Below are 16197 nucleotides of genomic sequence, written 5' to 3'. Positions count from 1 at the left end.
GTTATCTTTCTGTGCTAGAATATAACTGCTCAAAAATCATGAGGACAGGGCTTCGCTGGTGGCGCAGTGGTTGAGAGTCCGCCTGCCGATGCAGGGGACACGTGCCCCTGTCTGCGAAGATCCCACATGCTGCGGAGCGGCTAGGCCTGTAAGCCATGGCCGCTGGGCCTGCGCGTCCAGAGCCTGTGCTTCGCAACGCGAGAGGCCACACCAGTGAGAGGCCCGCGTACCGCAAAAACAAAAAAAATCACGAGGACAATTCAAAAGGATCCAGAAACCAACTTGAAAGGCCTCTCACTGGTCAAATCTGGGGCAGTCTTGAGATGAATAATGACAATAAATGATTACAATCCTTGGATACTTAAATGAATAAATATGGAAGAAGAGAAATTTTTCCTTACAGTGGTATGCCAACTAATAAACGCAGAGGTAGTAACAAAGTTATAAAATTACCATCAGAATAATAATAGACTCTGGCAAAATTCATAGATCAGTGCTAAAAGCATAGGTAAACTTTTGATGAAGATCGGAATAGCTATATAGTCTCAGAGTATCCCTTACTGATTACTTATTAATTATGAGGGAATGAGTTTATGGGGAAAGAAACCTATTAGACACAACTTTCACCAAGTAATCAAAGCTGACATCACTAACAATGGGATAAACTGACATCACATGCCCCTTGGTGTTATAGAGGGAAACATAATTTCTGTGATGTTCCTCCCAAATGTTCATAACCTGAACTTAGTCTAATCAAAACATAAATTGAAGAATATTCTGCAAAATCATTGGCACGTGCTCTTCAAAAACATATCAATCTCACAAAAGGCAAGATTGAGAAACTGTTCCAGATTAAAGGAGACTAAGGAGTAACTAAATTCATATGTGACTCTGGAATGGACCCTAATTTGGGAGAGAAATTTCTATAAAGTATTTTATTGGTAAAATTAGTTAAATATGCACTGTATATTAGAAAAGACTTCTTATCAGTGTTAAATTTCCTGAATTTGATCATTGCGCTGTGGTAAGAAAATGCCCTTACTCTTAAGAAATATATATTAAATGTATAAAATAAAAAGATTATAATGGAAGTGTATAATAAGAAGATTTGTGAAGAAAAAGATATAATATCTGCAAATTGTTCTCAAATAGTTTAGAAAAATATTGTTTGTCCAAGTAATTATATATTCCACAGTTTTTGGTTATTGAGGGAGAGGCAACCCAGTGTTCTGAAATGATCCCAAGATTTGGACAGTAGGTGCTTCTCAAGTGGTACCCATCATATTGAAAACATTGCTAAGCAGAGACAAAGATGCAAATTTCCCAATTTATATTAGAATTTAGCGGTGTTTTGCTCTCTTTTCCTTTCACACTCCTTGCTTGTGAATTAATCAACTAAGGACATTTGAAAGAGATTGAATTTCTTTCTCAGAGCTGAGAGGTGAGGAGGGAAAGAAAGAGTAAAGCTGGGAGACAGAATTCCCTTCCCTCTCTAATATTCAGCGGTGAAGATGGGCAGAGATAGTGATGGATTTGTAACCATACTGGCCCTTTAACGGGGCCATCAATGGACTAGAAATTTGGGGAGTGCCTGGAAAATACAAAGCAGAAGTGATTATATGGGCAGGAAACAGTAGAGGAAATGGCTGGTTTTTCGCTACAGTGAAAATGTCTTAGACATTTGTGAACTACATGTCTTCTTGTTTTGGCAGCTAATAATTTCCATTTTGACATACATACCAAAAAATGTTTTTCTTGCCGCTTCTTCAAGGTAGCATATTTGTTGTTAACTGACATTTCCAGCCATAATCTTATTTAGAGATTTGAAAAGAAGGAACAATGGATGAGTGACAAAATAAAAGGAAATTGGATAGTACAAAATACCAATTTGGCATGTGTAAGCTGAGTTGTGTAAAGCCGATTCTTTTGTTGTTGTTCATGTTTCGCAGGACTCTAGCTTCTTGACAGCTGTCCTTTCCCGTAGCATCACCCACTCATTCAACTAGTATTCTCTGGTTTATTTTTGGACTAAATTTTTGGTGATGGAGAGACTAATCAGAGGGAAGACCTTCTGTTTCTCATCCTAAAACTTCACATAAAACAAAGGAAACTAAAGCAATTTTTCCTCAAGCCTCTTATTTTCTTCTCCTTTTTCTCTTCTCTCAGTAATAGTGGAAAATAGAAGCCAAGGTGAAAAGTTATGACGGCACACTTGTTTTGGGCTTAGGGGATCCTATGAATAGTAAGCTGAATAACTGCTCCCAAAGATAGCAGGTCCCAATCCCCAGAACCTGTGAATGTTATCTTATATAGAAAAAGTCTTTGCAGATGCAATTACATTAAAGATCTTGAAATGGAGAGATTACTTTGGATTATCCGGGTAGGCCTGATGTAATCACAAGTGTCCTTAAAAGAGAGAGGCAGAAGGAGATTTCACACACACAGAGGAGAAGGCAGTGTGACCACGGAGACAGAGATTGGGGTATTGCTGCCACAAGCCAAGGAATGCCAGCCGCCACCAGAAGCTGGAAGAGGCAAGAACGGATTCTCCTCCTAGAGCCTCTGGAGGTAGCAGCACTCTGCCAACACCCTGATGTCAGTCTAGTGGTGTTAATTTTGGACTTCTGGCTTCCAGAAGGGTAAAAGAATAAATTTCTGTTGTTTTAAACCACCGAGTTTGTGGTAATTTGTTATAGCCTCCGTGGGAAACTAATAGACTTCTACTCTGTCAGCTGACTTGAGTGGTTTTGAGGCTCATGAAGTCTAAATAGTGCAGCATTAAAATGAACGTCTTAGATCTTATGTTTACTTTTCTTGCTAGCAGGCAACGGGTAAAGGAATCAGGAAAAAGAGCACTTCAATCTCATAGCTTCCCGAAAGCCCACAGCTGGAGATGCTAGGGATTGAACCCTGGGCCTCATACATGCAAAGCACGCGCTCTACCACTGAGCTACACCCCCCTCCCGAGAGGTTGGTGGAGGTCCTTCAAGAAATATCTCACTGTATTCTGTGGGCCCGTCTCTCCAGTTGCCGTGTTTGTTGTTTTAGCAGTACTGTGTGTCAGAGCAGGATTTGTGACTGCTTTAAGATAAAGAAGGCCAGGGAGCTGTGGGTGATACTGATTCTTTATCAAATAAAACTTGAATTGGAACGAAAAATATTGAAAACCTGTGTCAGAAAATTGACGAACTTTTCCTTGGATAAAACACTTCTTGCTATTTGCTGTTTGCTCCACAGGAATGTTAAGGGCAAGATTTTAATGGAAAAACCCCAGGTGAAAATAAAAACCACCGGCAATTCGTTCAGCGATTCATTCCCAACAGTCTATTCATCTTTGTTACATCCTGATGGCTAACTAAGAAGCTTCATAGAATAGTCTAGGAGAATAGTGCTCAAGGCACGCACTAAACAGCAGATTCAGGGATGGAAAGAAGTGTTGATTAAAAGCAAGTTAATAGGTATCTAGACACAGGTTGGAGATACCTACTGGGTTTACAGAGCAAGAAACAAAGTGGGAGGCACATAAAAGAGAACCCAGTCATCCAAGAAACAGGAAGAAAGGCAAAAAAGAGATCTATTGTTCTTTGGTGCCCTCGGCAGCAAAAGCTCGGAGTCCTAACCACCGGACCAGGCCGTTACCCTGGGGAGCTCCTCCTCCCCCTCCTCCTCCCCTCCTCTTCCTCCTCCTCCTCCTTCTTCAGAATGGAAGAGAGATTATGCTGAGGAGATGGTTTTGGACATGCTGAATTTAACAGATCCATCCCATAGGTTCCCGCCTGTCAGTGTAGCGCAGTGAACTCAACTCAGTGCTCTGATACGAATACACGGGAGTGGGAGTGCTCAGAAGGCACAGCACACAGAGAGGGAGCAGAATGAGAACTGAAAATGTCCTTTGAGATTTAGCGAGCAGGAACTCTTTTACTGATAGTTGTGCAAAGCCAAAAAACAAAAACAAAAGCAAACAAACAAAAATGCTTCTTAGTCTGATCTTGAACCCTAGCAGTAGCACTGGTTAGCATCATGGCCTTGAAACTTCCATAGAAGGTCCAGAAAGACTCGTTTTCTGGTACGACTCCTAGTGTGTGTTATATCTTCCTCATTTATCTTATGTCTTTGCCTATACTAGTAAATATATCATTGAATATCTTTTGGAATTGAGAGGACATTATTGGTTTGGCAGAATTTCTCTCTCAGTTGGCTCATGGGGCTGGTAGAATAGATAGGAGGAGACAGAAGTGGCAGATTTCACTGAAATTGAGTGCTAGGGAAGAGGCACCCACAAAATTCTGCAAGCTCTAGTATATGACCGTGTGTGTGTGTGTGTGTGTGTGTGTGTGTGAGAGAGAGAGAGAGAGAGAGAGAGAGAGAGTCCAGGAGGATGAGTAGGAAATTATTACAGTAGGCTGTTTGAGTGTGAAAGCACAAATATGAAAGTTTCCAGAGTCATTGAAATTGGAGAAGCCTAACTACCAGTTACACTAACAGAAGTTCCTCACAAGGAGTTTTGGCTTCATTTTGTTTTTTTCTGTTTACTCCAACGTACACTGAACACCAAAATTGTTTATCAATTTTCTGTGAAAATAATCAGCAATTAGCAGATGTATGAAGTGCTTTTATAATGCATCTAAAACCAGGGAGAAAATTGTAACTGGTTGGGTGCCATTTTTTAATGACAGACAAGGATGAAAGGGTAAAGAAGATGTTATATATGAGAAACATGGATGGGTCTTGAAGACATTGTGTTAAGTGAGATGTCAGACAGAGAAAGACAAATACTATATGATAGCCCTTATATGTGGAATCTTAAAAACAACAACAACAACAACAAAAAATGGAGTAGAATGGTGGTTACCAAAGCCTGAGGGGTGGGGAATTGGAGAGATGTTGTTTAAGGGTACACATTTGCAACTAGTAGACAAATAAGTCCTGGAGATCTAATATACAGTCCAGGGACTACAGACCACAAAACTGTGTTGTAAACATTTAACTTGCTAAGAGACTAGATCTTAATTGTTCCCACCACTAGAAGAATAATTATGTGACACAGTAGAGGTGTTAGCTAACACACACACACACAAAGTTGACAGACCAAAAGGGATAAAGTATTCATGTAAAAAGGTTTTATGTAATGCTCTGGAATTTGAATTAACACTCATGATGTTTGGTGTTTACAACATCTCGATTTGTTGACCTGGACAGAGAGGTTTAGTCATATTGCTCTAAGTTCCCCACCTTGATTGAATATGAAGAAACTGTTCCTAGAGTAGGCAGTAAAGGATTAAGTATTCTTTATTCTCCTATTAAATATGTCTTTGAAAAAAATAAATCACTGCCTTTTGAGTCAGAGTGACTGCATGGCCTAGTAGATATTGTCTGCTTCCATATTCCTATGCAGCCAATGGTCCTGCCCAACTGTGACCTCTCACACATTCACAGAGGTGGTCACACACATGGCCACCTCCCCTTTCCTCTCAGAGGTCCTTAATCTTTAATTCCTCCCCGAAGAAAGCTAAACAAAAGCTTGTTGAAGGATAGAGCCCCTAAATAAAACATAGTTGAATTTCCAGAATTCATCTACAATGTACTTTAAAATGAGCCCTTTTTGTCCTGGGCCAAAGTTAGACACAGCTAGCCTTCAAAGAAGTACCTCCATTTGTCACATGTTGCTTTTATTGGCATATAATTTTTTTGAAATTTCCACTCTATATTTCCTATGGTTTTCTCATACTAAGTTCTTGGCTTTTCCACTCTATCCTCTTCTCCCTTAAATTTCAAAGGTGAACTTCCTTGGAGAAGTCTATGGTTGGAAGGGAAAAAAAATTTCCATTTGGACCTGAGCCCTAATATAATACATAAAAGCAATGGTAAGAATTCATGATATTCTTTTTCAAGTTTAGTCTATTTGCCTTTTGCAACTTGATGAATTTCTATGGTTGGAGCATGTGAATACATTTCTCCTGACACAGTAGATACAAGTGGCAAAAATGACATTGTAAAATTGTACTTTGAAAACAAGAGAGAAAAATATGTCAACAGAACCGAAAATGATCTATTACTCCTATTAAAGAAAATCTGGCTCCTGAGTGCTAGCTCTTATTCTTCCTTTGAAGAGGTAAATTCCAAAGTGAAGGCATTTTAACTCGAGAAAGATCTTATCCTATTTAAGATGTTGCTGAGCAGAAACAAAGATACAAACTTCCTAGTTTATACTGGAAGTTAGCACCATCTTGATTGCAAAGCTTGCAAAACTTTTATTAAAAAGAAACTTCACATCTAATTCAATTATGTATATTGATTCAAAAAATTAATATTAATAAAATATCATATTACCATGAGAGGGGAAACAGTGTCAATTATTAGAATACAAAAATTGTTCAACAATAGAAATACATTTTTTGCAATTGTTTTTTCTACATTAGAGTGGGAAGTTGCAAAAAATTATAATACAGCCATATATTTATAATATATACCCTTTAAATCCACATCATAGCACTCAAACCAGTGATTCTCAAACTTTCACGTGCAAAGGACACAGTTGGGTATCCTGTCGAAATGCTGATTCTAGTTCAGTAAGTCTGGGGTGGAACTGACATCCTGCATTTCTAACAAGCTCTCAGGTACCACCAACTCCTTTGCTCCAAGGACCACACTGACCCTGGGTCTGGAAAATTCCTTTCCGATAGAGGGTGCAACAGTCTCAGATAAAATTACTTCTGTATATCATCTAAATTATCTAGTTAAATCCTATTCTCGGGTAAAAGTAAAGACAGAACAAAACTGGAAATTAATCTGTGACTTCTGAAATCTTCAGCCCAAGGTATTGCTCAATGTATTCCCAATGGAGCTATTGCTGCCTAAGTGTGACTTCTCCACATCCACTGATGAAAATAAATTTCTCGATTTCCCATTTTGGAATGCTCTCTTCTTGCTCAACCTTCAGTCTGATCATGGCCAAAACGGCTCAGAAAACAAAAGAAACTAAGAAAAATTGGCTTGCGACCATGTGTTTCCTTTGTTAAATTTTCCCATCCTTATCTCTTCTTTCCTGCTTTATTAATAATACTGTGACGTGCTTTTTGTTCCGGAATCTCGAGCTGCTGGATGCGCCCAGACTTTGTCTTCTCGTTCCATCTTTTCCTCCTTTCACAGCCACCCTGGGTGTTGCCAAACCCGAGAAGTAGAAACAGGGCAGCGCCAATACTGATAGCAAATAGTTGTTGCGAAATCGGTTTACTTTCTTTTTGAGCAAGGAAAAAAAGTAAAATGGGGAGAGAAACAAGAACTTTCAAAAGTGGAGGTGCCGGGGATTGAACCCGGGGCCTCGTGCATGCTAAGCACGCGCTCTACCACTGAGCTACACCCCCTCGCTCCAACTATGCCCTCGGGAATATATACAAAACACAACATAGCCATTTTGAGTAGGTTTTACAAGAATTAATATCAAGCTAAAGTCCAATCTACCTAATTTCGCTTATTTCCGAAATCTTAAATTTGGAACCTAAATCTAGGTCCTATGACATGCTTTGCTAAAAGAGTAAGTTGCAGTCTAGACGGAAAGCCCTTATTGGTGGTCCTGGGACCTTTTTGCTCCAATCAGTCTAGAGTCACTTCCTTGACGCCTCTAGAAAACCACGGGATGAAATTTTTTCTCTCCTATTTTCACTCCCTCCTTTCCTCTTTCCTTGCCGCTTGAAAGGGCTGCCAGAAAGCCACAAAGTATAATGCGGGGGATGCAAAAATAGAGACCATATGAGCTCCAGAGGGGAGAGAAGACGGTAAGACAAATGGAGAGCTGTTTGTTTTGGTCGCCGAGCAAAGAGGGCGCATGGGCTATGATCGCGCCCCCCTTGGGGGTGGAATTGAAGGCCATTAAGAAGGCTACACCTGTGATGCACATTAACCCTCTGTAAAACCCTCCGCACGGTGGGACTGGTTCACTAACCACATCCTTCTCTGAGGCTCTCAGCCTCTCGCTTTCAGCCCCACAAACCGACAGAGCCTCAGATAAGATTGGAGAAGTCGCTTATACGGGCAAAAGACATAATAAGGTAATGCGGTAAATAATACTTCTCCAATCAGAGATGAAAAGGACGTTAATAAAATGACAAATAACAAATCAAACACTCAGTTCAAGATGTTAGAAAATGAACAAAATAAGCCAAAAAGAATGAAGAAGGAAGGGTTCATAAAGACAAACTCAGAAAATGAGTTTTTTAAAAGTAGAACTAATAAAGAAAAAAGCTGGTTATTTGAAAAGTCAACAAAATAGACAAACCTCTAACCATCCTAATCAAGAAGAGTGAAAATAAGTGCAAATACACAAAATTAGAACTGACAGGAGAAAATAACTATCAAAACAGAAAAACATTTTTAAAATCATAAGACACAACTCAGCAAATGATTTAAAAACTTTAGATGAAGTGGATTTTATAAATGCATTATACCCAAATTACCTCTTGTAGAGACAGAAAGTCTAAACAGACCATTACTATAGAAAAATAGAAAAACAGTTGAATAGGTATCCCCCAAAAGGGCACCAAGCACAAATACTTTCACAAAGAAATTTTACCAAACTGTTAAATATCAGAGGATCATGATGCAACTTAAATTTTCAAAGCACAGAAAAAGGAGCCCTTCCAATTCATTTTATAAAGTGAGTATAGCGTACATCACAAACTTTTTAAGTTCACACAGAGAATGAAAACTATAGTCTAGTTTCACATAATACAGAATATCCAAGTGGGGTTTATTGCAGAAATGCAAAGATCACTCATTATTAAGGAAGACAGTAACAAAGATTCTCTCCTCTACCAATCTCTACTCAGGGTTCCCTGAACTCTTTTTCAAATAGGCCTTGACTTTTGGATATCTGTTTTCATCTCTGTGTTGTCCAATTTTAGCAAGAATCCTGTTAGGTTGGTTTGGATAGACTCCTCTATCCTCCATGTCTGGTCACCCTTGATATCTAATTGTGCTCCTCATCCGCTGCCATCCCCTGGGTGATGTCTGATCACCTTGGCCTACTTTCAACAAGAATCCTGTTTGGTTAGTTTAGCCAGAATTCTTCCTTACCTCTGATGTTTCTTCTTAGTAATTTTCTATCCACTGACCCTCACTCCCACTCCACCCTTCTCCTTAGTTATAAATTCCCACTTGGCTATGCTGTATTTGGAATTGATCCTGGTTCCATATCGAGGCCTTTTGCCCATTGCAATATTCCTGAATGAAATCTGTTTTTACCACTCTAGCTACTGTCCAGCTCTGGTTTATCTTTAAAAACATTAATATAATCCATCAAATTGATAAAGGTAAGGAGAAAAACCATACATGATCATCTCCAAGAGCTGCACAATAGACACTGACAAAAGCCAACATATATTTCACATTGTAGTGGGTTGAACAGTGTCCTCCAAAAATTCATGTGGACTCAAAACCTAAAAACATGACCTTATTTAGTAATAGGGTCTTTGAAGATGTAATTAGTTAAAAAGACATCGTATTGGATTAGGGTGAGCCCTAAATCCAATGACTGACGTCCTTACAAGAGGAGAACATGCAGAGACAGAGATATACAAAGGGAAAAAGGCCATGTGATGATGGAGGCAGAGATTAGAGTGATGCAGCTACAATCCAAGGATTGCCAGGAGCCAGCAGAAACTAACATGAGGCAAAAAACCATTCTTCACTAGAGACCTCAGAGGGAGCATGGCCCTGCTGACACCTTGCTTTTGGACTTCTGGACTAGATAACTACGAGAGAATAAATTCCTATTGTTCTAAGCCACCCAGTTAGTGGTACCTTGTTACGACAACCTTAAGAAATTAATACAAATGTGCCAAAAGCACTCAATAAAATAAGAATTGATGGACATTTCTCAACATGATAAAATACTTCAGGCCCAAAACTAGCCTTTTAGTTAATTGAGCAACACTAGAGGCTTTGCGGGCAGGAAAAAATAATATTCAGTATTTCTACTGCTATTTAATATTAAGCTGGAGACAGTTGTCAAAGCAATTAACAAGACAGTTAAGGGCATAAGAATTGAAAGAAGTAGGAAAAACGATGTTATGATTCAGTTATAATTATGTATCTGAAAAATCAAAAAAAAAAGAAAAACTATGAAACAATAAGAGATTTTAGTGAAGTGGTAGGTTAGAAGAATAACACACAAAAATCAATACCCTTCACATATACCAAAAAGAAAAAAAAAAAAAAATATATATATATATATATATATATAAAACACAATAGAGGAAGCCATTAACAACAGCAAAGAAAGGGAAAAGGGGGTGGGAGGAAGAAAGCAGGGAGGGTGGGGAGGGGAGTAAAGGGAAAAGGAAATAAAATTTTAAAAGAAAAAAATTCCTGGGTATAAACTTTAAAAATTTCCAAAATCTATATGAATAAAATTCTAATACACTCCTTGAAGTCACAAAAATATACTTGAACATTGTAAATATATATAATATTCTAATAGAAAAAGACACAACTTTATATAATTGTCATTTATTCCTAAGATAATTTATTAATTTAATGTAATCCCAATAAAAATGCCATCACTTTTTTTCTGGAACTGAGTAATTTTTATAAAGTTTACTTAGAAAAACAAGCCATCAATAATAACCAGGAAACCCCTAATATAATGAGCAAAAGCAAGGAAGGAGAGCTAGCCCAACAGGCTTAAAACATACCATAAAACCTCTGTAACTGGAATTGTTTGTTATTGATACAGAGAACAGAAAATCCTATAACAAAACCAGTTGCAAATAAAAATTAGTTTACAATAAAAGCAGTAACTCATATCAACAAAGGAAAGATGAACTTCTAAATTTGTAGCACTGAGATAACTGAATAGTCACATGAATAAGGATTAAATTGAATACATTTCTCACCTTGCGTACCAGGATAAATTCCATATGTATTAAAAATTGTAATGTTAAAAAAATGAAACTATACAAATACAAAAAGAAAACATATGTGAACTCCTCTATAACCTAAGGAGTAGCAAAATTACCTAATATGGCCCCAAATCTAAAAGCAATATTCTAAATATTTATAAATATGATTATACAAACATTAAAGGAAAAAATTTTGCATTGCAAAGACCACCATAATCAAAGAAGCAAATGATAATAGGCTGAAAAAATTATTAGCAATTTATATCATGATAAATGGTTACTATTCCTTCTACATAAATAAAATTTTTAAAAGGAGTAAAAGGCCAACAAATCCATAGAAAAAATAGTTTAGAGATAAGAATAAAGAGTTAAGAGGAGGAAATACAAATGGTTCTTAACTATATGAAAAAAATGCTCAATTTCACTCATAATAAGGGAGATACAACTAAGTTAACACTATGATACAATTTTTTCGCCTATGAGATTGGCAAAAATCTACAGGTTGGATAGCATATTCTGTTGTTCAAGGTTGCAGAGACATTAGTCCACCTGTGGATTGCTGGTAGGAATACAATCCTAAGGGAAGGAGATTTGCAGTATCTAGAAAAAATTACATATTTATTTACCCTTTGACCCATAAATCTCTCTTCTAGGAAGCTATCCAAAGATATACTGGCAAAAATAAAAAATAAAAAGGTAAGTAGATGCATAGGACTATTTATCATATCACTATTTATAAAGCAAAAGATGAGAAATGATCCAAATATCCATCAAAAGGAAAAACTGAGACAACTATGGCACATCAATATAATGCCACTGTAAAATGGAACACAGAAGGATAAACTAAATTTTGTTTCTCAAAACAAACAATCAAACAAACAAAAAACAACCAAAAAAAACCTTACTTATATGGAGAGAAAGGTAATACCTTAAGGACAAAAAGAAGTGAAAAAAAATGATTACTACACTATTTTAAGTAATCATTTGTTAATTGTGATTTTGGTATTGTAATTATGACCTCTTTGTGTTTATGTAATTAATCAAATAAGTAGCTATGTTGCTGTTATTAATACACTAGAAGGAATCAATAGCAGAATAACTGAGGTGGAAGAACGGATAAGTGACCTGGAAGACAGAATGGTGGAATTCACTGCTGTGGAACAGAATAAAGAAAAAAGACTGAAAAGAAATGAAGACAGCCTAAGAGACCTCTGGGACAATGTTAAATGCACCAACATTCACATTATAGGGGTCCCATAATGTGAGAGAGAGAGAAAGGACCCAAGATAATATTTGAAGAGATTATAGTCAAAAACTTCCCTAACACGGGAAAGGAAATAACCACCCAGGCCCAGGAATCACAGAGAGCACCAGGCAGGATAAACCCAAGGAGAAACACGCCAAGACACATAGTAATCAAATTGACAAAAATTAAAGACAAAGAAAAATTATTAAAAGCAACAAGGGAAAAACGACAAATAACATACAAGGGAACTCCCATAAGGTTAACAGCTGATTTCTCAGCAGAAACTCTACAAGCCAGAAGGGAGTGGCACAATATATTTAAAGTGATGAAAGGGAAGAACCTACAACCAAGATTACTCTACCCGGCAAGGATCTCATTCAGATTCGATGGAGAAATCAACAGCTTTACAGACAAGCAAAAGCTAAGAGAATTCAGCACCACAAAACCAGCTCTACAACAAATGCTAAAGGAACTTCTCTAAGTGGGAAACACAAGGGAAGAAAAGGACCTACAAAAACAAACCCATAACAATTAAGAAAATGATAATAGGAATATACATATCAAAAATTACCTTAAATGTGAATGGATTAAATGCTCCAACCAAAAGACACAGGCTTGCTGAATGGATACAAAAACAAGACCCCTATATATGCTGTCTACAAGACACCCACTTCAGCCCTATGGACACATTCAGACCGAAAGTGAGGGGATGGAAAAAGATATTCCATGCAAATGGAAATCAAAAGAAAGCTGGAGTAGCAATACTCATATCAGATAAAATAGACTTTAAAATAAAGAATGTTACAAGAGACAAGGAAGGATCCTACATAATGATCAAGGGATCAATCCAAGAAGAAGGTATAACAATTATAAATATATATGCACCCAACATAGGAGCACCTCAATACATAAGGCAAATGCTAACAGCTATGAAAGAGGAAATCGACAGTAACACAATAATAGTGGGGGACTTTAACAGCTCACTTACACCAATGAACAGATCATCCAGACAGAAAATTAATAAGGAAACACAAGCTTTAAATGACACAAAAGACCAGATTGATTTAATTGATATTTACAGGACATTCCATCCAAAAACAGCAGAATACACTTTCTTCTCAAGTGCACACGGAACATTCTCCAGGATATATCACATCTTGTGTCACAAATCAAACCTCAGTAAATTTAAGAAAACTGAAATCATATCAGGCATCTTTTCCGACCACAACGCTATGAGATTAGAACTCAGTTACGGGGGGAAAACGTAAAAAACACAAACACATGGAGGCTAAACAATACATTACTAAATAACCAAGAGATCACTGAAGAAATCAAAGAGGAACTCAAAAAATACCTAGAGACAAATGACAACAACAACAAGATGATCCAAAACCTATGAGATGCAGCAAAAGCAGTTCCAAGAGGGAAGTTTATAGCAATACAAGCCTACCTCAATAAACAAGAAAAATCTCAAATAAACAATCTAACCTTACACCTAAAGGAAGTAGAGAAAGAAGAACAAACAAAACCCAAAGTTAGTAGAGGGAAAGAAATCATAAAGATCAGAGCAGAAATAAATGAAATAGAAACAAAGAAAACAAGAGCAAACGTCAATAAAACTATAAGCTGGTTCTTTGAGAAGATAAACAAAATTGATAAACCTTTAGCCAGACTCATCAAGAAAAAGAGGGAGAGGACTCAAATCAATAAAATTAGAAATGAAAAAGGAGAAGTTACAACAGACACCACAGAAATACAAAGCATCATAAGAGACTACTACAAGCAACTCTATGCCAATAAAAAGGACAACATGGAAGAAATGGCCAAATTCTTAGAAAGATACAAACTTCCAAGACTGAACCAGAAAGAAATAGAAAATATAAACAGACCAATCACAAGCACTGAAACTGAAACTGTGATTAAAAATCTTCCAACAAACAAAAGTCCAGGACCAGATGGCTTCACAGATGAATTCTATCAAACATTTAGAGAAGAGCTAACACCCATCCTTCTCAAACTCTTCCAAAAAATTGCAGAGGAAAAAACACTCCCAAACTCATTCTATGAGGCCACCATCACCCTGATACCAAAACCAGACAGAGGTACTACAAAAAAGAAAATTACAGACCAATATCACTGATGAATATAGATGCAAAAATCCTCAAAAACTACTAGCAAACAGAATCCAACAGCACATTAAAAGGATCATACACCATGATCAAGTGAGATTTATCCCAGAGATGCAAGGATTCTTCAATATATGCAAATCAATCAATGTGATACACCATATTAACAAATTGAAGAATAAAAATCATATGATCATCTCAATAGAGGCTGAAAAAGCTTTTGACAAAATTCAACACCCATCTATGATAAATACCCTCCAGAAAGTGGGCATAGAGGGAACCTACCTCAACATAATAAAGGCCATATATGACAAACCCACAGCAAACATCATTCTCAATGGTGAAAAACTGAAAGCATTTCCTCTAAGATCAGGAACAAGACAAGGATGTCCACTCTCACCACTATGATTCAGCATAGTTTTGGAAGTCCTAGCCACAGTAATCAGAGAAGAAAAAGAAATAAAAGGAATCCAAATCGGAAAAGAAGAAGTAAAACTGTCACTGTTTGCAGATGACATGATAATATACATAGAGAATCCTAAAGATGCCACCAGAAAACTACTAGAGCTAATCAATGAACTTGGTAAAGTTGCAGGATACAAAATTAATGCACAGAAATCTCTTGCATTCCTATACACTAACAACAAAAGACCAGAAAGAGAAATTAAGGAAATAATTCCATTCATCATTGCAATCAAAAGAATAAAATACCTAGGAATAAACCTTCCTAAAGAGGTAAAAGACCTGTACTCAGAAAACTATAAGACACTGATGAAAGAAATCAAACATGACACAAACAGATGGAGAGATATACCATGTTCTTGGATTGGAAGAATCAATATTGTGAAAATCACTGTACTACCCAAAGCAATCTACAGATTCAACACAATCCCTATCAAATTACCAATGGCATTTTTTACAGAACTAGAACAAAATATCTTAAAATTTGTATGGAGACACAAAAGACCCTGAATAGCCAAAGCAGTCTTGAGGGAGAAAAACGGAGCTGGAGGAATCAGACTCCCTGACTTCAGACTATACTACAAAGCTACAGTAATCAAGACAATAGGGTACTGGCATAAAAACAGAAATATAGATCAATGGAACAGGATAGAAAGCCCAGAGATAAACCCATGCACCTATGGTCAACTAATCTATGACAAAGGAGGCAAGGATATACAATGGAGAAAAGACAGTCTCTTCAATCAGTGGTGCTGGGAAAACTGGACAGCTACATGTAAAAGAATGAAATTAGAACACTTCCTAACACCATCCACAAAAATAAACTCAAAATGGATTAAAGACCTAAATGTAAGACTGGACACTATAAAACTCCTAGAGGAAAACACAGTAAGAACACTCTGACATAAATCACAGCAAGATCTTTTTTGATCCACCTCCCAGAGTAATGGAAATAAAAGCAAAAATAAACAAGTGGGACCTAATGAAACTTAAAAGCTGTTGTACAGCAAAGGGACTCCAAACAAGACAAAAAGACAACCCTCAGAATGAGAGAAAATATTTGCAAATGAATCAACAGACAAAGGATTAATCTCCAAAATGCATAAACAGTTCATGCAGCTCAATAGTAAAAAAACAAAACAACCCTGTCAAAAAATGGGCAGAGGGGCTTCCCTGGTGGTGAAAGTGGTTGAGAGTCCACCTGCCGATGCAGGGGACACGGGTTCGTGCCCCAGTCCAGGAGGATCCCACATGCCACGGAGCGGCTGTGCCCGTGAACCATGGCCGCTGGGCCTGCGCGTCTGGAGCCTGTGCTTTGCAACGGGAGAGGCCACAACAGTGAGAGGCCCGCGTACCGCAAAAAAAAAAAAATGGGCAGAAGACCTAAATAGACATTTTTCCAAAGAAGACATACAGATGGCCAAGAAGCACATGAAAAGCTGCTCAACATCACTAATTATTAGAG

At 37.4% G+C, this 16197-nt stretch overlaps 1 non-coding gene across 1 annotated transcript; it reads right to left on the bottom strand.

Moving 5' to 3' along the window:
• Positions 1–7292: 7292 nt before the first annotated feature.
• TRNAA-AGC (transfer RNA alanine (anticodon AGC)) lies at positions 7293–7364 on the bottom strand. Its single transcript has one exon. It is a non-coding gene; the product is annotated as a tRNA-Ala (tRNA).
• Positions 7365–16197: the final 8833 nt, after the last annotated feature.

The sequence above is a fragment of the Lipotes vexillifer genome, unplaced genomic scaffold (genome assembly GCF_000442215.2).
Source record: "Lipotes vexillifer unplaced genomic scaffold, Lipotes_vexillifer_v1.1 scaffold657, whole genome shotgun sequence".
Classification (NCBI taxonomy): Eukaryota; Metazoa; Chordata; class Mammalia; order Artiodactyla; family Lipotidae; genus Lipotes; species Lipotes vexillifer.
This window is presented reverse-complemented; position numbering and strand designations above follow the sequence as displayed.